This window comes from Cimex lectularius, unplaced genomic scaffold (genome assembly GCF_000648675.2).
Source record: "Cimex lectularius strain Harlan isolate CLEC.00 unplaced genomic scaffold, Clec_2.1 scaffold54, whole genome shotgun sequence".
NCBI lineage: Eukaryota > Metazoa > Arthropoda > Insecta > Hemiptera > Cimicidae > Cimex > Cimex lectularius.
This window is the reverse complement of record NW_019392704.1, coordinates 1,403,080-1,430,893: the sequence shown is the minus strand read 5'-3', so window position 1 is coordinate 1,430,893 and position 27,814 is coordinate 1,403,080. Positions and strand designations below refer to the sequence as shown.

General features: G+C 34.1%; 1 protein-coding gene and 1 long non-coding RNA gene across 3 annotated transcripts in view; both read right to left on the bottom strand.

Annotated features, from left to right (window-relative positions):
- The window catches only part of LOC106665846 (bicaudal D-related protein homolog), a 115,743-nt gene that overhangs the window by 14,821 nt on the left and 73,108 nt on the right, over positions 1–27,814 (bottom strand). The window contains exon 1 of one of the 2 annotated variants that reach the window (XM_014392632.2): positions 3,128–3,287. The exons of the other annotated variant lie outside the window; for it this stretch is intronic. The gene's annotated coding sequence lies outside the window, so the exon portion shown is untranslated. Of the gene's footprint in view, positions 1–3,127; positions 3,288–27,814 lie in introns of those variants that run through there. 2 annotated transcript variants of the gene reach the window in all.
- LOC106665847 lies at positions 4,608–5,244 on the bottom strand. The gene is made up of 2 exons (XR_001340353.1): positions 5,023–5,244; positions 4,608–4,784 (listed from the first exon to the last, which is right to left on the bottom strand). It is a non-coding gene; the product is annotated as an uncharacterized LOC106665847 (long non-coding RNA).

Here is a 27,814-nt window from a genome sequence, read left to right as displayed (position 1 = left end):
ACCTTTGTAGAATAACCCTTTTTCACCCTTCAGATTAAAAGAAATGAAAATTAGTTCCATTTCTTCCTTTCCAGAGCCAAAATGCTGATGAGTTAATTGGCTTTTTACATTGTTTTCTTTGATGAAACAATAAATTTGAATAAAAAATTGTTTGGGCAGTGTCACCACGACACACAATTGACACATCTACACAAAAAACAAACACTTTGAGCCCTGAAGATGAACTCAATAAAGATCGAAACGTTGACACGAAAAAGAAAACGTTTTGCTAAAGCCTACGTCACACCAGAGCATCTCACGATCTCCAAATTATCATTTTTGTTTAAATTAATTTTTTTCTTAACAACATGGCTTTAAATCGAGATGATCTCGCCCGGGCAGAGTTCTGGCCAGTCATGGTCTTCAGCGGTTTAGGGCCACCGGAAGTCTCGATCGAAGGTAGTGGTCGACCGCGATGTACGATGGCTAGAGACGTTCGTTTTATTGCTCTTACCGCACAACCGAAACGTCATTTAACGGCTTCCTTGATAGATAGTCTTAAATGAATTTTTTCTAGGCTCCCAGGCAAGAACGAATTTTTCGATCTAATATGACAAAAGATTTTATTGAAATCAGTCTCCCCTTAACAGTTAAATATCAGAATACAAATATTATTAGTTTTTAAGGGAAATTGTAAAGTTAGTACAACCGATACAAGCAAAACTTATTTTAATTGAACTATCTGTTAACTTAACTTCTGAGGACAAACAATTACAAATTACATTTTACAAATTTCGGCTTTTGGACACCACCAATTAATTTACTATCTCTCCGGAGTTGGGGAATTTTAAATTCTTCATATTTGTTCAATGACTGGGTTTTGTAATGTTCGGTTAAACGCGAATCATCTCGGTTTCATGTTCGGTAACGTATCGATTTTCTTATATCAGTTATTCAACATTACTAGGAAAAAATGTGCATATAAAATACATCCGACCCCCAGATAGCTGAGATCGTTCTCAGGTGAACATTTGCAGAAAATATATTTCTTTATCGCTGCCGTCAATCGTTTAACCTTTTATCCCAGCCGAGTGGATATCTGGGTTAGGAAGTGAAAAACTTGCAAAACCGTCACGTTTCACGCCTTTTAAAAGGCAAAATCGACATCTCCTAAAGGCTAATCAATAATCGATTATTTATGTCCTAATTGCCCTAATATAACGTAGTATGTGAGAATAGTGCATTTATGTATTTCTAGATGTACATGTTGTATCGATGCTTGTTCAATTACTCCATTAATCTTGAAATACAGTACTTTTCAGTTTAAAAAAAATGCAAATACACGAAGGAAACAAGGCAGTAAGAATCGAAATACAAAAAAGGTGAAATTCTCACTTATCATTATATAAAATATGTCTACAATAATCAAAAATTAAGGTTTGTACAATGGGTTTTGTTTGCAAAAAAAACACACACAGCGTGTATACTGGATGGTTGTAGACTTTGTATTATCTTAAAAGGACTTATGTAATAATAGTTTTTACTGTATTTCCAATAAATTTAATCATTAGGCGTATAACTGTCTAAAAAGTGGCTTATGTATTGAGGCATTTATGAAGAAGAGTTCTACCCACACACCAGATGTTTTATGAATGTTTTAAAGATTCAGTAGGTGGGTTTACTTCTTATACTGCCCTGACAAGGGGCCTTTTAAAGACCGGTCAACGTTTCACAATAGATTTTACTGAAATAACCAGTTTGAGGTACAAAAAGTATACAATAAACTGTCCACTGTAATGCCAAAAAATTATTAAAGAAAGTAATTCAGGCCTTTCCTACTATACACTCAAAGACAAAAATCGGGCAACAGATGTATTTTGTTGTTTATATGTAATTTGATCGTTATATTCATTTAACTTTTTAACCTTTAAAACCAGGTAATAAATTGTAATAAATTAATAAATAATAAATAATTTTTTTTGCCTTGCATATTTAGGTTTATAGCCATGTCGCTCTTTGTTTATTTATTTTTATTCTTTATTTATTTTAATCTTTAAATTTCTATTTTATTTTCCTCAGATATACGACCACGGCGTTGACTATTTTTTGTTTTCTACCCTGCGCAACAAGATACTTCTTATGGATAGGTTGGTACCATTGTTAATCAGGGTTTTAAGAGATCCTCTCTTCCCTCCGAAGTGCTGTTACGTGACAGTAGGACATGGTCAGCCTCTGCCAATGCTTCTCCGTTGTATTCACATGGTTCTCATAAGCCTAGTCTGGCGCAGGCTATTGTGCCCCAATCGTAGTCGGATTGTTGCTATTAAATGTCTTCTTAAGTATTAAAAACCAAGGGTTTGGCAACTGTTGATGGTCGTATTGACGCACATATCAAACTTATGAATTTCTGATTTTGCTTAATTTGGTTTACATTAAAATAAGTATGTTGTAATTAATATAACGATAAAAATACATGTATTTTGAAATAAACAATAAAATGTTCGGTTTGTTGTCTTTAAGTATATATATGAAAATGTAAGTTACTCAGATGGCGGCAGTACTACAGAAAGATAAGAGGTGATTGAAATGGTACGTACTACCTTAGACGTTAAAGCCCTTAGCGTGTTCGGCTCATATCTAGGTCAGGCCTTTAAACACAAAATAGGATAAACATGCAAATCTATTCCAGTTAAACAAAATCGCACTACGTTGTTGCGTCAAAGTATCAATAGTAAAATTACTACGTTACAGTTTCAATTTGGAAAATGACTGTTTTATCTAGAATAATTTAAGAAATACTCGAGGAACTGAAAAACTGATTAAAATTACAATATAAGTCAACCATTTTATCTTCGTACTATATTATAAAATATTGTGAAATGAAGTTGATTAGAGAACTGGAAACATGGTCAAGGATTCGGCTTTGTTAGAGATAGAGAACATTTTTAAAACCGCGGGTTCGCTGAACGTGGCAATTTCGCATAATAGAACCGGCCGTTTTTCTATCCTTGAAATCAGAACAGGAAAAAAACGAAACATTGACCGTACCACCCCGGTGTTCCAGGGCTGAGAGTAAAGTTCCGTCTTCTACCTCGGCATTGCGTGAAAAAATAGAATATAAAATAGGAGATAGGAAATAGGGCAAAACCTTGAGTAAGTTCTAGCAACTTGATGGCGTCGGTCGGAGGGGTAGAAAGCGTGATTCCTCCAAGAAGTCCCGAAGCCAACCGTGCTCTAACGAGTCACATCGGATCATCTTATCGTCCAAGATAGTCAACCGTCACGCGCTTTAGCTGGTTGCCGCAACTAAACGTGGACTAAATTTTAAGAAGTCGGAAAATCAGTCAGGGTTTGTTAAGAAATCTGACAGGATCGAATGGATCAACCTTTGGACCACGGTACCATGCTGTCAACACCAGATTCGTCTTACTTGTGCTACTTACTAAAATGACCGCACTTAGTTGTTAACTCTGTTTGGATTGACCCTTTTCCCGAGCTGTGTAACCAATCTTATGCCTGAATTCTCTCAACGTAAGAATTTATTTAACACAAAAAGTGAATTATGCATAATTAACAAGTTTGATGATCATGTTTGGCAAAATATTAAGTTAAACAACAGTGTTTAAGGTCTTTATGTTAGAACTTAGATTGTAAAGACTAAAACAAATATTACTAATTATGCTTTTATTGTCTTATGAATGGGTTAAAAAAATTGTTAGGGATGTTTGGTATTGGGTTTTCTTCTCTTACGCATTTTTCCTTAAAACTTTAAACCATACAGCCTTGTATAAATATTTTCCCGCAAAATATAATGTTACCAGAATTATAAAAGGTGAAGAACCTACCAAATATTTCAAAAGTTTTGGTGTTCTCTTGTAAAATGTAAAAATCCACGTTTCTGTGTAGTAATACACTACGTGAAACCAAAACACATAACTCATTCCCAAAATAAAAAGACCCAATAAGCTGATAGTCCATTTAGGATATTTTCTTTTCAACGATAATAATTCAAATATTTGGAATATAATAATATCTATATGCGTCATACAACTGAGCCATATTGGTAATTCTGCGGTAACGTATAACTTAAAGACTTCTAGAATGTACAAAATCGGTAGGGCCATTGTAGTCGGAAAGAGCACAACGCATTCTACGTAGTTTAGTATTGATTCACAGGTTGTAACACTGCTTATTCTTGATAAGAAGCATTTTATTATGTCTAACAATGTGCATAATATGCAATATCCTATGTACAGAATAAGGTTGATGAAGTCGACATACTTCATACACGATGCAAATCTGTGGTAAATCACCATACCTTCCAACTTTTCTTCAGCACGTTGAATTGCTTTGATCCCATATGTAGAGTAGAACCCTATAGCAACTGCATTGTGTACTATTATAACTACATGCAGTAAACGCCGAACACATAGTAGAATCACTTCAGTTTTTGTCGTTTGTTCTTCATCGTGTGTAGCTAGTGACATAACACTATTTTATGGAACAAACTAACTGTATTTCATATGTTTGTCATTTTTTATATCTAAATAATTTTCTTAAAGAAAAAATCAGCCATAAAATATTTAGGGAGTTTAAAAATATAGTTAAACTTAATAATAAACTAAACATAAGGTTTTCGATCGTATCATAATTTGTTGTAACAATTTACATCACCCCAAGGGGTGGCGAAGAAAAAAAAAAACAAGAACAAAACTAATCACAAAATATGCAAATAAAGCAATGCATCGAGCTGGTCGTTCCTCCCGATCGGAATAGTACCTTTGAACCAATGCTGATATTTAATGCTGAAAAACAACTTAATAAATTTAATGAACGTATAATTTCTTTATATTCTAGAGTATTCTCAGTTCGAGATATTCAAGCTCATTTCCAGACAGTCTATACATTGCAAGCTCACAATTTACATCCAAGTAGTAGTCCAAGGTAATTTATAATTAGAACGAAACTGAAGTTACGAATACAATAATAGGCCGACCAAACGAACAAGAAAACCCCGAATTGAGCCCGTAATAATGCATTTACTTTCCACCAGTTCGAACTATTCCAGACTTCTTGTCTCTGTAATTGTAGTTTCGCAAGATAAAACAACGAGGACGTCAGCGACAGACTAGACACAACCACTGAAGTTGAAAAGTGTCCATACCGCAACTTATACAGAGAATAGGCGGACCTTGATGATCTAATAACGGACAACTATTCACTAACTTGCAGACCAACTTACAATTTAATTTTACAAAAATTTAATAGAAAAATTATATAATCATATGGTTATTATAAACATCTACATATGTATATAAAAAACGTAGTCACTGTCTGTTTCATTTAATGTTGGGTACTGCTTTGTAATATCTATATATGATATCTAATATCTATTAAAATTTCGTCAGAGGGAAATCGCCCAAGATGAAACGGCCCAATGAAAAGTAACCAGCGTTCAATTGTATAAGTATGCCATAACGTGTATTAATATTTTAATGAAAATTCTGGGTTGAGGTGAAAACGCAGCAATGTGATAAATTGAATTGTTGACCATCCATTGTTACCAAAACATTGTTTTATACTATGTTTTTCAATGTGTATTCTTTGCTACTAAAGAAAGTCTTTCAAGCTGATTATCTTGTGTTATTTACCCCGGAAGAAAAAATCATCCGTGTCTAACCGTCCGGATTGTCTTTCTCAAAAAATTGGCATGAGCTGTTAAACCAGAGTCGAGAACTCGAGTGGTATCCAAAACGTTATTGGTTCAAGGGCAGGAGAACTCGATCCATTTATTAATCGTCGTAACACTTTAAGGGATATTGAAACCGGTTCATCCGTCAAGTGGCGTTGCGACCGTGGATCGAGAGAGAAAAGAGTTTCTACTTCAACTCTTCTTCCTGTTGGCCCCAGGCCTCCACAAATCTTTCTTTCAACTTTATTTCCATTAATATTCAACGACTGATCTTTCGGAAAGGATTAATTGTTAAGAAACTTAAATGTTTCCGAAAGAGTCGTTAGAAGGTAAAAGTGAGGCAGTGCGCCAAGACTTGTTTCAATTATTTACACACTCGGTTGAGCCTGGAGGCTCAACCAACGCGACAGGGAAAGTCGGAGAAACAAATGCAAAGCACACGGCAAGTAACTCAGTCTTGGCACACACAAAACAATTAATTAAAATAATGAAAGTGCCATTATTTTCCTTTTACCTAGAAACGTCAGGCCTAGAGAAATGAATTGTTGTGAAAATACAAAAAAAAAAAAAATTGTATGTGACAGCATTGAACCAGAGCCGATGGTTAGTATACGGCGTAATTGAGTCACACGTATGATGTTGATTTTCCATGGTTTCTGGCCCTCCATTATGGGCATTGCCAAAGCAGACAAATCGATTTATCCATTGCTAGCTTTCCATTTCCAAGGCTACACATTTTGATTATCACGCTGATTCGAACTTGCGTTACATCCTCCCTTTACTGACTGACCCAGTTTTAAATTCCGTCTGACTCACCTGCCTTCCTACTTTAACATTATTATGATTCATCCTATCAACATCGAGGATAAAGGACAGTGCACCAAGACTACTTTTTTAATATATGAAAGCACATTTAGGATCTCAAAGAATCTCAGATTTTTCATCTATTTGCATTATTTCTGCATTCCATCGTACTGAAATATTTGAGGCTTGCAATGGAAAATACATTCAATTTTGGAAACAAAGACCCTACACGATTTCGCGTTCTACACGAAACAGAATCTTGTGGAGAAAAAAGTGTGAAACCGACACGGCAAAGTAATTGCAAATATTTAAAAAACGTTTTTGTACTATTACTTTAAAATCTATTATTTAAATTTCCCTTCTGACCAGCCTACAAATGAATCGATTTGCCTAATACATATTAAACCTATTTTAACCACTGCCATATCAATTATTACGCTTATCATAAATTTATGGTTTACGCAAGTTGAATCAGACTGAGTTTTGGATAATTTACATAAATTCGAGTATCGGTAGCTAATAAATGTTTACACAAGTAATCTAAACAACATGAAGATGTACGCATAATGAAGGCATTTTCGTTATTTCCCTCCTGATACTGAAACGTTTCAAATGAAAACCCCGCCTAAATTCGAACCTTTGATTTTGTGTAACTGGATCGGACTCTCAATGCAGGCTGCAACCAATTGGTAAACCGTTTTCCTTTCTGCATTGTGATGAGGCGTTTAATTCTAAAGGCTGAGATTAAATCTTAAATCTTTATCCGACTCTGACAGATTTTAATGTAAACGATGCTTTGTCACGTTAATCAGTTATTTTTATGTTGAAAGCAGATATGCGCGAGAAAGGTTTAACATATGTATATTACAAATCACAATTACTTTTATATTTATCCCATAAAAGATAGGATTTCAATATCTGGAGGGTTTGAACTGCCAAAGTTCCACTAGATAGATCGTTCGTAATCAACAGTGTGTACAATATTTCCCATAACTTCCCATCTTGAAAAATGGCAAAAAGGAGGGAAAATTCGAAAGGTAGGTTGAGATGAAAAGTTGGTGTCCGAGTGGATCGAAGTCACGATAGCTCAAGTAGTAGAGCAGCGGCGTATTTAGCCGAAGGTCGTGGGTTCGAATCCCGCTCGTGATACCTCAACCAATACCTTACATAAAGATTAATTAATTGAAAGATGTTATTTGGTCAATCGAACCCTAAGAGATTTAGTGTGTACATTATTCACAAAACAAGTATATTCTGATAATAGCCTTTAGATATGTGCAAATTTATTTTTCAACGTGATTGTGAAAGAGAGTTAAATTTTACAATCCTGCTATTAACTCTTAATAGCTTTTATCTGACAAATTACCGGAAGGCATTTAAAAACAAATTTACGATTATGACGATTCACGATAAACTTAAAAATCAGGACAAGATGGCAAAAAAATCATGTATTCAAGAGAATAATATCTTCAGAATTCCCAAAACTCGAGGATAACATTTTTTAAACAACGTTTACAACTAAAAAATGCATTTAGTTGGCGTACGTATAGGCACCCTGCCATTAGCTAATGCACTTAATTAGGAGACACGCTCAGAAAACATTTCTCTGCCTTGTTTATACGAATTAATTAAACCAAAAATAATTGGTGGAAAATAAGTAATTACACGTAATTATTATAACAGTTTGTCATTGGACACTAACCAATTTAGATAATTGAGTCCTAACATCAACACGAATGAGCTTACGGCTCTCACTACACTAATCACAGATATGTGGATGCACGATGAGGGTGCTATCCCTGACATTTTACGAATGTCAGGCAAAGCCAATATTTTACTAACCAATGTCTATTTTTTTGGCATTTCATATCACTGAAAAGGGAAAATGAAACCATACGGGCAATTGACTGGTTCGAAAAAAATTTCCCTTTATTGGAAGCATTTGGAATTCTAGAAGAAGTCTATTTATATTTATATTGGACATTTATGCGTACATATTATATTTTAGACCAATTATTTATTTGATATTATACGAAAATGATTAACTATCCCCATATGATTGATGTCAGTATTTAATTTTAAAAAATCAGAGATAATGCTATTTTGAAAGAAAAGACTGTATCTGCTTACAGTTCTGGAACTTAAGCTTGCAAAAACCCGATGAAGGATATATTTTTTTTGGAAAACTTGACGATGGAACTAAGAGTTTCTTTTTCTTTTAAACCTTTGCCTTATTAACTGATTGACATTTACATATAATTTCTTGAAGGTTTAAATACTCTGCTTTAATATATATAAAAATACTAAATTAGTGAGATAGCTAATTTCAATCTTTCAATTAATAAAGGTTTTTAATTGAGATAAAAAAGTCAGTGTCACGAGCGGGATTCGAACCCACGATCTTCGGCTAGATACGCCGCTTCTCTACCACTTGAGCTCTCGTAACCTCAATCCGCTGGGACACTAACTTCCTATCTCAACCCCACCTTTTGAATTTTCCCTCCTTTTTGCCATTTTTCGTTTTTATCTCAACTAAAAGCCTTAAGTAATTGAAAGATATTAATTGGTCAAGCGGACCACAAAACTAGTGAAGTTAATTTTATGTGCTTTGAACCACAAAGTCTAATAAATACAAAACAAAATTAGACCTCTGTCTCCATAAAACATTAATGACAATATCCATTTTTAACAAACTTTTTTAAATAGTAAAAAGACACGGCATCAAAACGAAAGCGTCGTGCCAAAGTAAAAATGTAGACTAGGCTAAACCAGATTAATGATGATCAAATAGCTGACAACAATACAATACAACAAACAATAAACAATAACAAAAGGCGTTTTTTCACGTTCGCTGAATGTTCAATGTTAAAATAGTAAATAAATTAATCAATTTGGTTATCATTGCCGATCGCAAAATGGTCCAATGGGCAAAAAAAGTGGCACTATGGTCGTCACAAAAGAAAAAGCCGACCACCCCAAACTCGTACCTTGCAGATTGTTTTTGGCTATTTTTGATCATTCACGTGTCGAAAAATTTCAAGCAATTTGTGTTGATATAGAAATAGATGTTTCTCATGTTTGTCATTGTTGGAAAAAAAAATCTGAAGTAGTTAAAAGATAACGACAGACCAAAGTAATGAGAATCGGCCTATTCTCATTACTTTGGTCTGTCGTTATCTTTTAACTACTTCAGATTTTTTTTTTCCAACAATGACAAACATGAGAAACATCTATTTCTATATCAACACAAATTGCTTGAAATTTTTCGACACGTTCTAAACCTAAAAATAAATATGACCTTTACTATTAATACCGATTTGAAAGGGGATTTTAATTGATGATTTATTCTAACAAATATCCTTACTTTTTTCTTCAAACCAAATATTTCGTCTTCATGATGGTTTTCTAGGGAAACCGTCGTCAATTTGATCAAAACACTAAAGCATACGTATGACTTGGAAATGAGAAAGTCTAATCAAACCTACTAAATCTAATTGAAGGTACAACAAATTATGTTCACCCATCAAACTTCAAAAAATATCACGTTCTGCACTGGGATATAAAGTTTGTTTGTCCATTTCGAATTTCATTGTACACAGACGGAAGATAACATTATCTGATTGAATTTCGCCAACGTTGAAATTCTTACATAAATATTTTTCACCGGGCATGTGTTCAAGTTTTATGAGGTTTCATTTTCACGTAATTATCATCCTACGTGATGTTGGATAATCGGGAAATTCCAAAAGTGTTTACCTCGAGAGCCAATATTTAAAACGCTGTATTAATCTTAATCGTGGATGACAAACGATTTTATCAGTTTGTACGTAAGATGTACACAAATTACGAGCATTTGTGAGAAATGATATGTCATATATTATAAAGCGGAGTAATCTCTTTTTATTTAGGTTTATTGAGGAATTATTTACAAATATGTTATCAAACATTACTATGATTGGTACTATGAAAACGCGTTAACCCCGATGCGTCCCGGTTGGGGAAAAGTAAATACCGCACGCCCACGTTCGGGGTCGCATCAGGTACTCTAAATACCTTCTGGAAACAGGGGTACAGTCCATAATCTAGTATTACTTCGCGGGACGCATGGGTTACCCAATCTATGGGAATGCCCAAATAAAATTAAAATAGATCAGAAAGAACAAACGACTTAAGAAAAAAATTAGTAAAAAATTGAATATTTCTTGAAATCGTTTCTAGCTTGAAGAATATTGAGAAACACAATAAACATGCCAAAATATCAGCTTTTGTTTGTACTATAAACTGCTCAAAATTGAATAGGGATATTTGTAATTTATTTATTTCTTGAAAGAAGGTTCGCAACAGCAGAGGTCATATAAACCCTCAGGGTGCCGGTGTTTTTGAAGTATTTGTAAGTATGTCGGGTTCGAATGCAGGGCCGCTGGATTCGAACCCGGTACCATTACCTTACAGTGATGAGCGCCGTGCCAATGCCTAAACCGTTGCGGCCACCGACGCCACCCCTCATATACATCCCTCAAACCAGGGATCTCATTTGCAGGGATTTTCGATGTCAGTTACCTCATAGAGGCAGAGTTGTTCTTCAATGTTTAGAAAACCTGGGCATTTCCCGCCTGCCGATTCCCCAGACCAGCCACCAGACATCAATCCCATTATTATGTGGTATGCGTTGCAGAGAAGGCTTTTCCATCACCATCCACAGCAAATCGACCTGCAACAACTGAAGCATGTATGGAGTTCCTTATGATATTAGTGACAGCCTTATTAACAGTGTGCCTAAGGTGCACAGAGGTTTTAACTCACAGAGGACACTATATCCGGTATTAATTGTTTAAACAAATTATTGGGAAAATAAAAATGCTAGGGAAGTAAATACTACAAAATTGGCAATATCGCTATTCATTTTTGAGCAGTTTATATAATTAAACTGGATTCCAGCCAAACTTCTGCATTCCTATATTGACATCTTACACAAAAGAGATTTCAGTCTACCAGCTGTCAGATGTTTAATTTTTCTCCATTTTCTATTGTCTGAATAAAATAATGTTTCTCCATATCTGATAATTCAAATTTAACAAAGATTTCATCATTGACGGTTTGGTGACAAGTCGTTTCCAAAACTGCGAACATTATCCAGAGGGTTCCAGTCGAAATTGATGATGGTTATTATCGAATACTCGATTACGATCCCCCCCTCGTATCTCAAAAAAAGAAGATAATACGGCGGTTACGTTCCTGTAAAATTAGCGATTGCTATAAAAACTTTCATAAGGAAACGTGCCTAAAACGGTGCTTTTACCGTGATATCCAAGCGAAAGGGAAGAGAAACGTCAAATAACATTAAACAATTTTTTGCCCGCCACAATCACAGTGTCAAGCTATTACTAGATATATTTTGCCGATAATTCCCGCATCCGGAAATATTGTCCAATATGAAAGCGATGATCTGACAGCGGAAAAATATTAAAATAGTGATGAAACAACGAGGAACAACATATCACCCGGCTGTTAGCATGCATTTCGTGTAACCCAGTTTGTGGATATTTCGTGTTAGAACAAAATAAAAAAAAATATTAAAAAATATATGTATATATACACCACAGGTTTTGTTTCAAAGTAAATGTATACGTGATGAAAACGAATTTTGCACATATTTTACTTGAAAAAAGGAATTTTACCGTGGGTGGGGGAGTACACGAATTGATTTTTGATCATTAATTAGAGTATTTTGCAATTTCTCAAGTAGTTTATTTGTTATTTAAAACTAATCACAAATTCGATTCAGGTGACTCTCATTTATTGAAATTATTCTTATACAGATCACTATTTTTAATATTAGCATGCAATCAATTAATCTGTTATCATCGACACTATCATTTTGATGCGTATAATCGCTATAGATTTTATTAAATGGTGCCATATGCATATTTAATTGTTTCTACCTTTTTTAGTTATTAGATTAATTTAATAAACTAGGAGGTCTGATATGAAAAAACAAATGGAATAACGGTCAGAATGTATCAGACCATGAATAACACCAAACCACAATTGTTCACCCCGCTGAGCGAAAAAGATTGTCACTATTTCCTGACGGACAATGAATTAGCTACGAATACCGTTACCGCCCGTGAGAATTAAGTCAAAATCCATTCAGTCCTTTTCCACACCTACTTCTTTGGATTTGATTGCAGGGCGAGGTTTTGCTAGAAGTACCCCCATACGAGTTGTCAGCACACCTAGGGATTTCAAAGCAGATCTGACGGTGAAAGGGAATCCGTGTTACATGATTGGTTCAATTATTACTCGTGCCCGTGTATTAGCCGTTACTAACGATCGGAGTAATGTTTTTACGAGACAAAATCTAGCTTGCCTCCGTATAATCATTTATTGCGTCCAGCAAAAAGGTCAAACCCAACCTCAGGTTCTTGATCAATTTCTACCTACCAATCTCCAATCAATGTGCGATTTCTTACAAAAGCGAATCTATTTTCCGTCATCGCCAGAACCATCATTATCTTGTAATGTAATAATAGTAATGCTTATGTCACTGTTATATTCATTCAACATGCACCAAACATAGAACATAGCATCAGATGCAAAACTAACAAAACTGCGCAAATTGTTAAAGAAAAGGCACATGATGATAGATGATAATGTCATTTTAACGAGAGGAAGAGAGATGTAGATAGACAGAGATAGATAAATATGGGGGAAAGAGAGAGAATTGTATTGACCATTTTATTTATAAAAGCTCGCAAAATTAGGTCTCATGGATCTTTCTCACATTTAACGAGCATTCGTACATACCAATTTTACATAATTCAAAACATAAAACACATATAATATAAATATAATTTTTTTTTACTGTCTACAAATGGGAGGAGAGAGAGAGAGAGGGAGAGAAAAAGAGAGAGAAAGAAAGAGGGAGAGAGGAGGAAGAGAGATGAGAAAGAAAGAGTGAAAGTCAGTGAGAGTGGCGAAGGCTGACTTACCTATAGATATGTAGTCTTTAAAAAAAATAATACAAATAAAAATCGGAAATGAAGTCATTAAAAACAATTTTTAATTTGTTCTTAATTACAAAAATTCATTTTCAGTATTACGAATATTATTGCGATTTCGAACTTTCGTTCCCATTAGTGAAGCCTATTGGTTTCGTTCACTCTTTTGTCCTTTTTATGGGGTCTTTAATGCCAGGTGAGAGGGAGTCAAAATTAGGGACATTATCCAGATAAGGAGCATATAAATTTCGATAAATACATATAAGAAAATCATGCAACCATGAAGGAATTGTAATAAATAATAAGAATATAACAAAAACCTTGGAAGCACAGTTTTGTTCTGCCGTTAAAATAATTTATCGTAACTAATCAAGGATTAAATTTCTTTAGTATAATTGTAGTTTTTCAAAAATGCTTTTCATTGTTCGTAAGCATGGCTAGTTCTCTATTCAAAACCACTAAAAAAAATTCCTCTATGTATTTTTTGAGGGATCTGTGAAATGTAAGATGCGAGGATGACTGGGATATTATCGAGATAAAGAGCACATACATTTAAATAAATATGTGTGAGAAAATCATACAATCATAAAGTAATTGTAGTTTATGATAAACAACAATCAGACAAAAGGTAGGCCCACTTTTATTCAACCTTTGCAATATTCTAAACTGAGAAACGACTAAAGTGACTTAAAATGAATTGTAATAAACTATTTTAATTTTTGTAAACATAAAAGTGCTTAATGAAAATAGAAAAAAATCTTCCCCAACATGGTTGCTCCTGTGCGTTCTCCTGATGGTTTGTCTCATTCTGAAGTCTTACAGTCAGGTGGGAGGGCGCTGGATAAAAAGAAAGTTATGTAAAAAAGAAAAGAATAAAACTAAACTATAATATGACATGGGCTTTGATACTTGTTTACATAATGTTTTTCAATCAATGAATGGGAACGTTCATCCCCTGAAGTGAGATCCTTCCATATGTAAGGAATTGATAAAGAATAGTTATATTCTCTGTAAGAAAGTTTTTTTTAAATTGTAAAGTACCACCTCATCTAGCACATTCCTTCCTTTTCTTTCTTATCAAGATTCCAAATTGTTAATATTGTGTCCCGTTTACACAAAATCGCAGCTCACAGCAGGGTAAAAGGGACCAATTGTGAACGCCCAATTCACTAATCGTTTTTGACAATTTTCCGGTGAAATCATAATACATTTTTTACCATATTCGCTTTCGAAGGGGTGACTCGATGTAATGTCGATGCCGCTAACTCAATCCTCGCCCGTCTTCGAGGACGTTACTTTCATATTACGCGAAAAAACTTAACAAAAAACCCACAACAAACAGATCTACTAAACAAACGTAAAATCCGAAACTATCATACGAAATCATTTTTGCCGTGACAAGGTTCCATAAACATATGTTGAGCTAATAGAGAGCTGGATGGAAGTTGTCCAGGTCACGTCTTATCATTGCCCTAAAAGGGGTCAAGGAATACCTAGCCCAATCGATAAATCTACCCCACGGTATACTTTCTTCAGGGAAGAAAATCACATAAACAATCGCAAAAAAATTACATAAGCTCAGATGGGCCTATATGTCACAATAAAAACGTCTTATAAATTATACGCTTAAAATAGCGCTGTGAATGCTTCGAAATGAAAGAATACGGCTAATTCGTTAAATCAAAACGATTACATGCCTGATAATTTCGTTACTTTAACCTGCTTGTGTGGCAATAAATTTCCAATATAAATTGAAATTTCATATTGAAAATTGAAAGGTAAAATATCTATCCTGGGCTCGTTTCGTAAGGGCATGATTTATAATTGCGTTTTACTTTCAAGTAAGCACCAAATTAAATAAGCTGAGGGCTATACGAAGAATAATAAATTGAACGATTTTATAAGACCTCTTTAGGCTTAGATCAACCACACAACATAAAGACATTATTTCTTTAATTTCATTTCCATATCTGTAGCTTTATAATCTACCTAAAACTTATTTTAATTTTTTCGTTAGCTGATAAGCCGACAATTAAACAGATTTTAATTTTTTAATAATTCTAAACTTCCTTTTTCATTTCTTTTAAAAATGTTTGGACCTTCTTGTAGATGTTAACACTTTTTGAGGCTAAAATTGTTTTACAATTAAATGGTAGCTTTATTTAATTCGTTAAATAGCTCATCTCTTTGCACCCTTTCATCGCTTTTTCGTCAATGTACTTACAATACATTTATATATTTTTTACGAGGATAATATCTATATATAAATGTATGAATAAAAAATAACTAAAATAAATGTACCCACTTTTTCATTTATTATTCCGCAATGGCCTGCACCGACATATGATTCACCTCTTTATTTATTTTTTACGAGAGTTCGTAACAGCAACCCTCAGGGTGTCGGTGTTTTTGAAAAAAGCCCATTTGTACGCAGGGCCGATGGATTCGAACCCAGGATCTTTACATTACAGTGATGATCGCCATGTAAACGCCTAAACCGTTGCGGCCACCGACGCACCCTTTATTTATTATTATTATTCTTTATATAAATAGTGCAATTTTCATTTAATTGCATAGTTGATGTAGTTGTCTGAGGTACGGTATTTGCGATGTTTCAATTTGATCAGCGAGTTTGAAATTGAAAGTAGTTCATCTTAATAAATACTGCTTATGTACGACAATTTAATAAAACATTGGTTTTATATATCGGGTCAAAGAATGCGCAATATACTCCGTCTTTCATTTTAGAGCCATCTGTACATATAGAGTGATACCCAAGTCATCTATATCCAATTCCGTCTTGCTATTGGGCTGAAAATGAGTTCTTATTTGGGAAGATAGTGTACCGCAATCTCGTTAAAAAAAAATGCCATAAAACCGGTTGAGTGTATCGTATTTCAGAGCGTTTAACTTTATTTTCCAACGTTTTAACATTCATAAAGCTATTGGTAATCAATTAGAGGAAGTTTCTTTTTACGTATAGCTTTTTCAGCCGACAAAGCCGACACCTAAGCTATCAGTAAAGACGATCCTACTTCCGACGGCTGTATTATGCTTATGACAGTTGAAATATCCACATCGGTTTGGGAAGACCCCAAAAGATTTATCCTATTCTATTCCATTTATTTTGGGTTGTAGTATATAATAAAGCCATATTAACCAGATTATTATTTTTAAAATGAACTCATTTATTGTAAGATATACTTTATAATTTATACATACTTACAAATGGTGTTAAATTGCGTCCCAGGACATTCTGTAGGCAACTAAGAAAAATTTTGCAAGGGAAAAAACCCTATGAACTTTACGTCAATGGAAAGAGTTCATCTTTTTCATCTTAAAAAAGGTTTTCGTTTTCAAAATTGAAATAAAATCAAAGGAAAAAAGTTTAGTCGTTCTTAATGCCGTTATATTATTAAATTATTGCTGTTTGTGGGTGTCTTTTATCTAATAAAGTAATACGAAGCAAAACGAGACAATTCATGTTCAATAATACAGCGTGAAAAATTGTGGTAAGTAGCTAGTTACAAAACAGTTAATAATTTTGGTAAGAAGTAATAATAGGGCTGTGGTAAAAAGTGCAATGCATTAGAAAGCTTTTAAATAACGAACTGATACATATTGTTGTAGTATTATCTAAAAGTCATACCATCTTATACATCCTAGATCATTTAGACTAACTGAATGAATGAATCTTTGATTTGTAACAATTCGCAAGAAAGTAGAACACAAGGGGTTTTTCAGCAATTTGCTTGTTTCGAATTACCCAACGAAATTACCATTCACCCCCAACGCCACAAAATTTCAATTAGGTTTTGAAACGTTGGCTATTTAGAAGTTTGATGGGAGTAATTTACATAGCTTGTTTATTCTGAAGTGTCAAAAATATAAAATTTCTCGTTTTCAATCTATTTGTCTCATATATCCGATACAGTTTACGTTAAATGACATACATTTTAAAACATGGTAAAAACAGTCTGCCGAAGGATCATCGTTATATTTTTAGAAGTAATTCTAAGTGAGTGGTTTATGGACAACGGAATTCGCACGATGATAAACTACAAAATGTTGCAATTTGATTGCTCTGCTAGTCAGTACAGTGAACAACTCTAAACTGTTGCACTTTCAACAAGTTCTAGAATTATATTTACTTGTCATTGCTGAATATTTCAATCATTTAAATTTGAATTATTGTTTGTGTATGTAATTAAGGTAAAAGTATCTGTCGATCTATAACGCATTATCGGCTCAAGGGGTTCGATAAGAAACTAACTCATCCCTAATCGTTACCAAACGCAAACCGTAACCGTAACCCTAAATGACTAAACCAACCAAAACCCTAAACCAACCATACCTAGCCTTAACTCTTCCTTAACGATAGCTCTAAATTTGCTATCCTAACCATTCTTAGCCTAGTCTAACTTTATCTAACCAATGAGCACTCCCGGTAACACAAAATGGATTACGCAAAAATAGTGACACAAATAATTGTGTATCCAGTATAACCCTATATCGTCTTAACCCTAAATCTAACTAAACTCTACCTAAGCTAACCTAGACCTAACCGTAATATAAATAACACATAAGTCACTAGTTTCCCTGGTTCGCTTGACCAATTAATATCTTTCAATTGATTAATGTTTTTAGTTGAGATAAAAAAGGCAGTCTCACGAGCGGGATTCGAACCCACGACCTTCGGCTAGTACGCCGCTGCTCTACCACTTGAGCTATCGTGATCAACTCGGACACTAACTTCCCATCTCAACCCCATCTTTTGAGTTTTCCTTCCTTTTTGCCATTTTTCAAATGTCGTGTAATCTATTTGATTCTCGGCGAAATGAAATAGTCACGGAGAACTTTAGTGAAGATATACTTCATTTTACCTTATTACATTCACTAGTTTCGTGGTCCGCTTGACCAATATAATATCTTTAAATTAATTAAGTTTTTTAGTTGAGATAAAAATAGGAAGTTAGTGTCCGAATGGATCGAAGTCACGACAGCTCAAGTGGTAGAGTAGCGGCGTATCTAGCCGAAGGTCGTGGGTTCGAATTCCGCTCGTGACACTGACTTTTTTATCTCAACTAAAAACCTTAATTGATTGAAAGATAATATATAATATAATACAATAATATAACCTAAACTAACACGTCCCCAACAGTAACCGTAACTAGAACTTAATCATAATCTAACAGCTAACTTAACTCTACTTGAGCCGCTCACCCGGTAACGCAAAATCGATTACGCGAAAAAACATTGTGTCAACACCCCAAAAACATATCAATATTAAAATAAAAAAATTATTGGCATATTAAATTTTTATACACATTTTATTTAAAAAAAACATCCATTTGACCCGTAACAATAATAAAGTACAGTTAATACTACTTCTATCAACTAAATATGTTATCTATTATTTTATTACGATTATTATTGTAAAAATCTTACAATGTAATAAGAATATAAATGAATATAAATATTAGTTTATTACAGTTAAAATAACATTTTAAGCAATAATTGATCCAGTAAAAGAACGTTTGTTATCTTTTTTCAAAGTTTACTTTATTATTTAAACAATAAAACCACACTAACTTGAAGTTTTGTTTCAACAGATCATTGGAATCAAACAGCCAACTAAACACGACCTGTTAAGAATCTGAAGAACAGGTAAAATAATAATTATTTACATTACGTCATTGCACATGAACACGTCTAGGAACAAGAATTAAGTTGAGAGTTGTTGTATTCGTTTCAATTTAAATATTTTCTCGTCAAATAATAGACGCAATAGTGACGTAACCTTGTTATAATCTAGGAATCATCTTTATTCTTGATTCAATGTAATGTCACTAATGGATTCCACTAATGTTGCCCAAATTACCGTATTCAAAAACGTAACGGAAATTCTTCCCAACATGGTGATGGGATTCCTGATGAAAAGTCAGTATTTACAATTACCTCGATGCACGTGACTGTAAAACAACGGTTTATTTAAACAAAGCCGGTCAGTGAACGTCTCTAGCGTTAATAAACAGACGTGGAAAATCTGGAATGGTTTAAATCACAGAGGAACCAACCAGATTTAGTCTCGTCTTATTTGTGAGGCTAATGTCAACATAGAAATGACGCTTTTGATCTTTAACTTTATCCTTTTAATCAAGCCGAGATTCGTGGGTGGTGACTAAAAAAAAAACAAGGAGACGTTCTGTTTTCCAAAGAAAATAGGTAAATCGTGAACGGCTTAAAGGGAATTAACGAAGTAAGAATTAACGATTTTACTATGACAACAACGTTAATCCATTATATCGTTATATTTTCAAAGTAAGAACAACAAACCGAATGTTAAAAAATTATTCATGGGCTAAATTTATGCAACCTAAATTAAGCGTAAATACCTGCCAATTCTGCAAATTTTGCATTCTGCGGTAAATACTATTTTCGTTTGACGATACACTTTAAGACCAGATACTAAAAGTACGACATATATTAAAATTAAATAATAATTTGGTCGTTTCCGATCATTTTGGTCTTCCAATTCCGGCTTTTTTTTGCCTATCATATGCCATCTCCATCACCAACTTAATAATTTTGTTTTTTATAAACAAAGCCTTAAAACCGTAAACTTAAAATATTGTGAACTTGAAATCAATTGTATTGTTTCATTATGACCCAGTGCTTAGGCCGAAAGACGTCTGAAAGACAAAAACGAGGATAGGCTGACCAAAATAATCGGAAACGACCAAACTACAGTTCATTACCTGAATTCGTATGAAAAACAAGTTCGAATTATGTTTTGCGATTGTTAGCGATTAGCTGTTACCCTTTGTGCAATACTTCAATAGTAAACATTTTAAGGGGGTCATCTGAGACAGTTAATAAGATGAGATGATGTAACTGTTAATAATTTTTACACAAATATAAAATGTGTCGTAATTTTTTAAATTATCATCGGAGGAGCAAACTAAACAAAAATATGTTCACTTTTTTACCTTAAACCGTTTCATCACACTAATGAAATCACTTGAGTATGATGATAATTGTTAACAACGATGGGCGGTATAGAAACGTTCAATTCATCTCGGTTGACCGCAATGAGTGAGCCGCTGGGACAAATCGAAATCGCTTCCTGTGTGTTAATTTATCCTCGGTGAACTTAACTTGACAATGACTGCGAGACAGATCGTGCTTCACCTTAACTTCAACGGTACCGAGACAAATCGTGCTTCACACCGTGTTCATGCAAGCGGACGGACCGTACTGCCAAAAATATGCAACGATCGTCACGGGTCATGTAAATCATTAGAATTCTAATATTGTTAAATTACTATATATGCTTTCAATCTTCCATCAGAAAAGTAAACCGTAGAAAGGCAGAAAAAAATTACTGTACAAAAACGTTTACAAATACTACAAATCTGTCTCTCTGTCTTCTCTCTCTCTCGTGTGGTATGTTGTTAGTGCTCATAAGATATTTAAAATTTTGTTGATGATTGATAAAACATGTATTTGATTTAGTTTACATTCACATTAGCAAACATTTTATGTTTAAATCTCTTAAATCTCTCTCTATCATTTTTATTTCCTTCTCTCACTCTCTCTTCCTCTTTCACGGCCTCTCTTTTTTTCTCTCTACTCTCTCCTCCCCTGTCTCTTTCACTCCCTTCTTCCAGCCCCTCTTGCTTTCTCTCATCTTTTTCTATGAAACACACTCACTTTCGCTCTGCCTTTTTTTGAACCTTATTTTTTAATACTATTTACCTTTTTCTATACTCATCTATTTATCTCTCTGTCAATCTATCTATCTCCCTCTATCAATCCCCCATTTTCACTGTCTAACCTTTTCTGAATTTTACTTTATGTCACTCCTTCTATCTATTTCTAACTATTTATCTATACAACTATCTTTTTATGTCTTTATAGTTTTCTTTACTAATATATATAAACTTTGCCAGTAGGTTCTATATTCAAAAAGGAACCAAAAAGTTCTAATTAAAGATGATCCGAATCTCCACAGTTTCGGAGTTTTTACTTTTTCTGTTTTCGTAAGATTTCACGACCTTGCTTCAAATAAACAATAACAACTCCAAAACTAACAGGTTTTGTACAAATTCGTTGATACCATTGAAAACTACGTTAAATTTCTAATTAGATGTGATAAATACTAAACTTGTAAACGTTCGTGAAATAAGCGTTTTAGTCAGTCTGTTTTCTCTCTCCATCTTTGTCTATCTGTTTTTCTAAATGTCTATATCTCTATTTTTATATATGCCCAACTGTGTGTCCTCATTTCTTTCTTTTTCTACCTATTTTTCTAGCTTCGTTCTCGTCTTTTTGCTTCTTGAACAAAAGGTGCTGCTCTTGTTTTCATGTTAGATTTGTTTAGATGTATTGTTTTAATGCTTAATAGACGACTGTGAAAGACATGTAACTACTGCAAAGGAGCTTTATTATGTGGCTTTCATGCACTAAATGTTGGTAGAGTCAAACTTGTGATAAGACTAGATGTAAAAGCAGATTTAGTGTCTTAACCTCTCACTCGAAAAACACACAAGAAGCATTTTATTTTAAAAATATACCCTTAATAGCGTTTTCTAACAAAAGGACCAACCAGCGTTACAAAGTGTTTCCTTTTGTGAATGAAACTCATTAGATCATTCATCTTGGCATTTTCCTTTGTAAAAAAAAATTAAAACTGGAGAGGGCATGGAGCATTCGAAGGACGAAGTTTAGTAGCGAATGGTAAAAACAGGAGATATACATCGTTTGCCCTTGTACCCAGGAGATTGTCTACTCCCCGTGAAGTGAATTAACTCCTTCCTCTTAACAATAATGAATCATATTAGTTCGAGCTGGTACTGAGGCGGATTTCGACCTTTTTCATTCATAAAAACGCGTACATCGGAAAGCCGGTTGCTTCACTCTTCGTTCGATAAATCTTTTCAATTTAAACTTATCGTCATGGGGGTATTGGAATGCGGGATCCTACTGGAAGGAGCAAAGGCAGGATTAGGTTTCCCACAGAACAGACGAAAAAGCATACCGATACGTCCATTTTCTTTTGTTCTTTTTAGCAGCATTCGTAATTATTCTTTCTTACAAGAACAACGAAGGAGTCTTGATTCAATTAAACACGGATGGCCGTTTGGGAAAAAGCGTTCTGCTTCTGCTGAACCAAGCACTAAAAAGAACTTTTTACAGTTCGGAGGGGTTCAACAACGGAACAATTCTCCACAGAACATGCTCGCCCGTACTAACAGATGTTGTTTTTCAACAATATTTATTTTTAGTCAAGATAAATTATTATCCATATGAAGCATTCTTTCCTACGGGATGTACCGCTTGGTCATAAAACTGGGCAGACAGTGGAAACAATTGTAATATCCAGTGCGAGTGTCACGGCAAATATAAATGGCCTATCAGCTCCGTGCCACGACTTCTACTGTAAAGCATATCTTATTATCTTTTTGACTTAATTTGAAAGAATAGGCGACAATGAAGGGGCGTCTGTGGCCGCAACGGCTTAGGCGTTGACACAGCGCTCGTCACTGTAAGGTAAAGGTCCCGGGTTCGAATCCTGCGGCCCTGCATTCGATCGCGACATACTTATAAATGGGCTTTTTTCCAAAAACACCGGCACCCCGAGGGTTGATATAACCTCTGCCGTTGCGAACCCTCGTTTAAAAAAAAAAAAAAATTAATAAAAAAAANTATATATATATATGTACATATGTTTATAGAAACATTTTTAAACACTCATGTCAGGAGCCTCATCAAAACTCTTCAAATTACCAATTTGGCATTCTGTTCGATATAGTTTTAATCAATAATCACATTAAAGTGCAAATGCTGTTTGGGAAATTTTCACTATTCATTGTAACCGAGAAAATTTTAATAACTGTACAGCATTACTTCAGGTAATTTCAATGATTTCCATTTCGCAAACACAAAAACATCGTTTTTATAGCTTTATCTTAATCGAAATAACCCTTTTTTGCACTGAATTACCCTTTTTAACTTTCAATTAACCTTTTTTTTAACATCAATTTTTTTTCATTTCAAATTAACTCTTTCTTTAAAGCTTTAAAAAAACTTAGAAAACGTTATGGCATATAAGCATGTAAAATAAAACAAGTAAACCACACCACCTCGAAATACTCTGAGAAGAACTAAAATTAAACAGTCGACTCTTGTTTCGAATCCCAAGAGACCACAAAAATAATTTTAATTATCAAGATATTAGAATTATCAAGAGGAAAGAAAATAAATTGTTATAATAAAATAGTTGATGTGCATTTTTTCAAAGTTAATACTTAAATTGTACATATATAAATATAGTAAAAATAATGAAAAAGCGGAAATAGGTCAACTGGAAAATTGAACATTGTTACGCATAGTTAAAATATAAAAAAAACGTGAAGTGGTTTTTGTTTCAATGTGGCCTCACGTCCTTTGTTTAAATGAGTTTCCTGAGTGACCAGTGTTTGAGAACACGTTGACAAAACAGACCTCTTACCATAACCAACTAGAGAATGTTGGAAGAAACTTTAGGCCGTAAGGAAGTAAACAATATATGGTAATTTAGAGGAATATAACAAAGAAAAAGTGCAAATTATAAAGAAGGGAAGTGGCCCCAATGTAATGGATAGCATGCCTTTTTTCCCACTGTTACGAACAATATTTCCTATTGACGAGTGTATTAAAATGCACAGATTTACCAAATTGACCAGAGGAGGAGTTCGTATTATCAAGAAATTCGAATTATCAAGTTTCGAATTAACACGAGTCAACCATTAGATTCAACAATTCAGCAATTACACAAAAATCCCATTAATATATGTGAATTTTTTCAGCCAACTTCAGCAAGCCCAAGATCTTAATATTAACTTGTTGTTCTGCTTTAACAACCATGCAAACCTAGGCATTTTGACGTGTACCGAACTGGCACCTAGGTCCAATAAATTTCTGCTCTACAAACAACTTTTCCTTGTTCAGAAATACTTTTAAGTTGCCGTCCATCAATTTAAGCTGGTTTTTCAAACACAGATGCGGACTTATCTACCTTAATTGCTCCCCTGTGACAGGTAGTTCTGTAGTGCTCAACTCCTGCTGGCTCACTGTCAACTCCTGCGCGAGGGGAGACCCTTTCTATTTTTCTAATGTATCATTCTTTCGGAGTTTGGAGCTCTCTTTTTGGAAACTGAGTGTGGAGAGTGTGTTTTATCACAAAACTTAATTCTTCGGATTGTTCAGACCTGGTTGGTTTTGCAACGAGTGCACTGGTGTATAGCAAGAGTGCATCTAGCAGTTTAATTTTTTATTTTATATTGAGAAACACTAATAGTTTCATTCAAATTTAATTTTGTTTACTTAATTTTTTATTATTATGTATGTCTTATCTTCTATTCAAGTGAATCTCAGCCGACCACCACTTCAAGCAGACGGTTTAAAAATCAATGCTGTATAGGAACTGTTTTTATTTTTTTTAATTTGGGTTATACTTCCTGAAGTATAATTTTCTTTTTGAAAATAGGGTTCTTTATTCATTCATTCATTCAACTCACCATAGAAATTCACACTTAATATTTACCCCATCAACCAACCAACCTAATCAAACCATTTAGAAATTCAGTGACTGAAAAAAAAAAAATCGTCGTGGGTTCGAATCCCGCTCGTGACACTGACTTTTTTATCTCTACTTAAAACCGTAATTAATTGAATGTATCTGTACATTATTTTAACACTATTTTCCAAAAGTATGGTAATATACAGTAGTACGAAAGGGAAGCTGTATTAACTAAACCTCGGATTTAACTTGGGATTTCTCGGAAGTGACTGATGTTACTTGTCGCTCGCTTTCATCATGTCATAATCGTTCGGATCTTCGGTAACGACAATCTTCCCCAGCTGCGTAAAATGTTTCTCTCCCGGGAGGGAACTAGAGTCTGACTAATATCGGTTAAGTCACTTCCAGGGCGTTCACTTTCAACAGTTTTTAGCCGCAGAAAAGGGGAAAGCCTCCGATTGGGCCGATGATTTCAATAACTGGCATCCTTTGAATTCGCTTTTCCTTTTCTTGGTTCATGCCGGTATTTCTTAAGATTGTACAAAAGGTAAACAATGAGAGGACTTTCATTTTGAATTCGCCTTATGGAGTCGAACAATGGGGAATTTTCACACCGTATGAAACTTTACGTATTCACCAGGCCGTGATAATCTCTTAAGGCTCTTTAGCCACTAGAAAACTACTTACACATTAACGAAATCTGTGCCAAATAGGATTTCAACAAATACCACTTTTCAAAACTTCTAATGGATTTACAAACTACTTTTGTGAAAAGGAAATAATTTTCTAATAAAATAATGTAAAATACCTTCCTGATTTATAGAATTATCATTTCAAGGTTTGCCCATGCTATTTATGCTATTACGATGAACACAAGCCACCATGCTTCCAGTCATGATCAGACCATGACTGTAACAATAGAAACGCACGTTTTATATAGATATACGATAATGTATAATTAGGGATTATGTTAATGAAATAAATATGACTCATCGCAGTACCGATACACATTTAAAATTTGTAAATTAAAATTGCCCCTCAGGAAAGTTAATTGAACTGATAACGTTGTCTCCTCAATTATTACATAATCTCGTTATAGTACCAATTATGTCATTCATGTGGCTTTTTCTTTTCGTTTTTGTTTGTTCTTTCAGTAATTTTGCCTTTTAACTTAAATTTTTTAAGTTTTAATGAAAAAAATTGACAAGGTTAAAAAGGCAAGTTTTAAAGTGAAGTTACATTAAGACTGGTGAGTTTTCTTTACAGAATTAAGTTTCAATCTGTTAAAGAACTCTTGGCGGTTTAGTAGAATAAAACGAACTGATACGAAACTCGAAAACTATGCTATCACACGTTGAATAAAATTAATCAAGCCTGATGGCATTATTCATAATAAATGTTTATAAATATAAAATTTCGACTTTCTCCGTATCTGCACCGAAGAAAATACATAGCAAAAGCGATATAAAATTGAAATTTTTTTTCAAACCGATTGATAAACTTTGTTCAAAATAGAAAATATCGCTTTGTCTTAATTTACTTCGAAAAGGTCTCGTTTATCTCAACACAAATCACAAACGCAGTCATTTGGACGAATCATTACCCCAGCAAGTAGAATTCCATTATATCAAAGCCTGGGAACGGGTTTACTTCAATAGCTACAGGCTAATAAGCTTGCTGATAAATTTCAAAGATTTCGAAAAACTGATATTATCCTAGATTTTAGATTACCTGCGGTCCCTATACATAAAGATGCCAACACTGTTTCAGCAAATCTAATTTATGGAGCATTGTTATTCCAACGTCATTAACAATCAATTTGATTAACCACAAATAACAGTAAAAATGCACCTGGCATTTCGATCTCCATAATAAATAAAAAATAGTATAATGTAATTACACGATAATTTGTTGGCTATTGCGAGTCCTTGGTCATCTTGTTCCACTTATTCTAGCTGTACGTGGTCACTTTGCCATTGTCTGTGTTCAACAAGGCAAATGTTAACCAAATAAAATACTTTTTGTATTGTCATAAAGTAAAATTAATTTATTAAAACTTCCAAAATCTATATGAATACATCACATCCTTAGAATAAAAAGCCAGTGCATAGGAAAAATGCCCAATATAACTACTGCGAATTGAACGTTTTTTCATTGGATTTTTTAATGGTTTTAAAAATCTTAACGGCAATCAAAGCTGTAAAAGAAGTCAAAACATCTATACAAAAAGTTCACGATCGATATATCGATACTATCCCGATATATTATTATAATACACGATGTGAATAATTCTTTTCATTTTTCATCTAATAAACTTAACATCATATCCTGCATTACTTAGTAAGCTTTTGTAGTATTTAAAAAATATACATCCCGGAGGATTTGGATCGTAGAATATAGATAATCCTCACCGGTCAAGAATAGGCCATGCGAAGTTGACACACACATTCCTTGATTCCAGAGCGCTATCGTGCCCGAAAACACTTGTTAAATCTAGTGGCATGACTACACGCTCTTTGTAATGAGCCAACGCACGACAAGCTTCTATTATGTAGGACACATCGAGCAATATTTCTCTGCATAAGGGGCACTACACAAGCTTTGGCTCAAGAGCAGGTGTCTGTCTGTATGCCAACTGCGTATGACCTATCCTCAACCTGGTAAGGATGATTCCTCGTTTCCTACTCAGACTCTTGTGGAGTCTCCACAGGCCCTGTTCTTGGTATTTTGGTATAACAGCTAAAAATATTTCTTTGTTGTCGTTTTTAATTTATC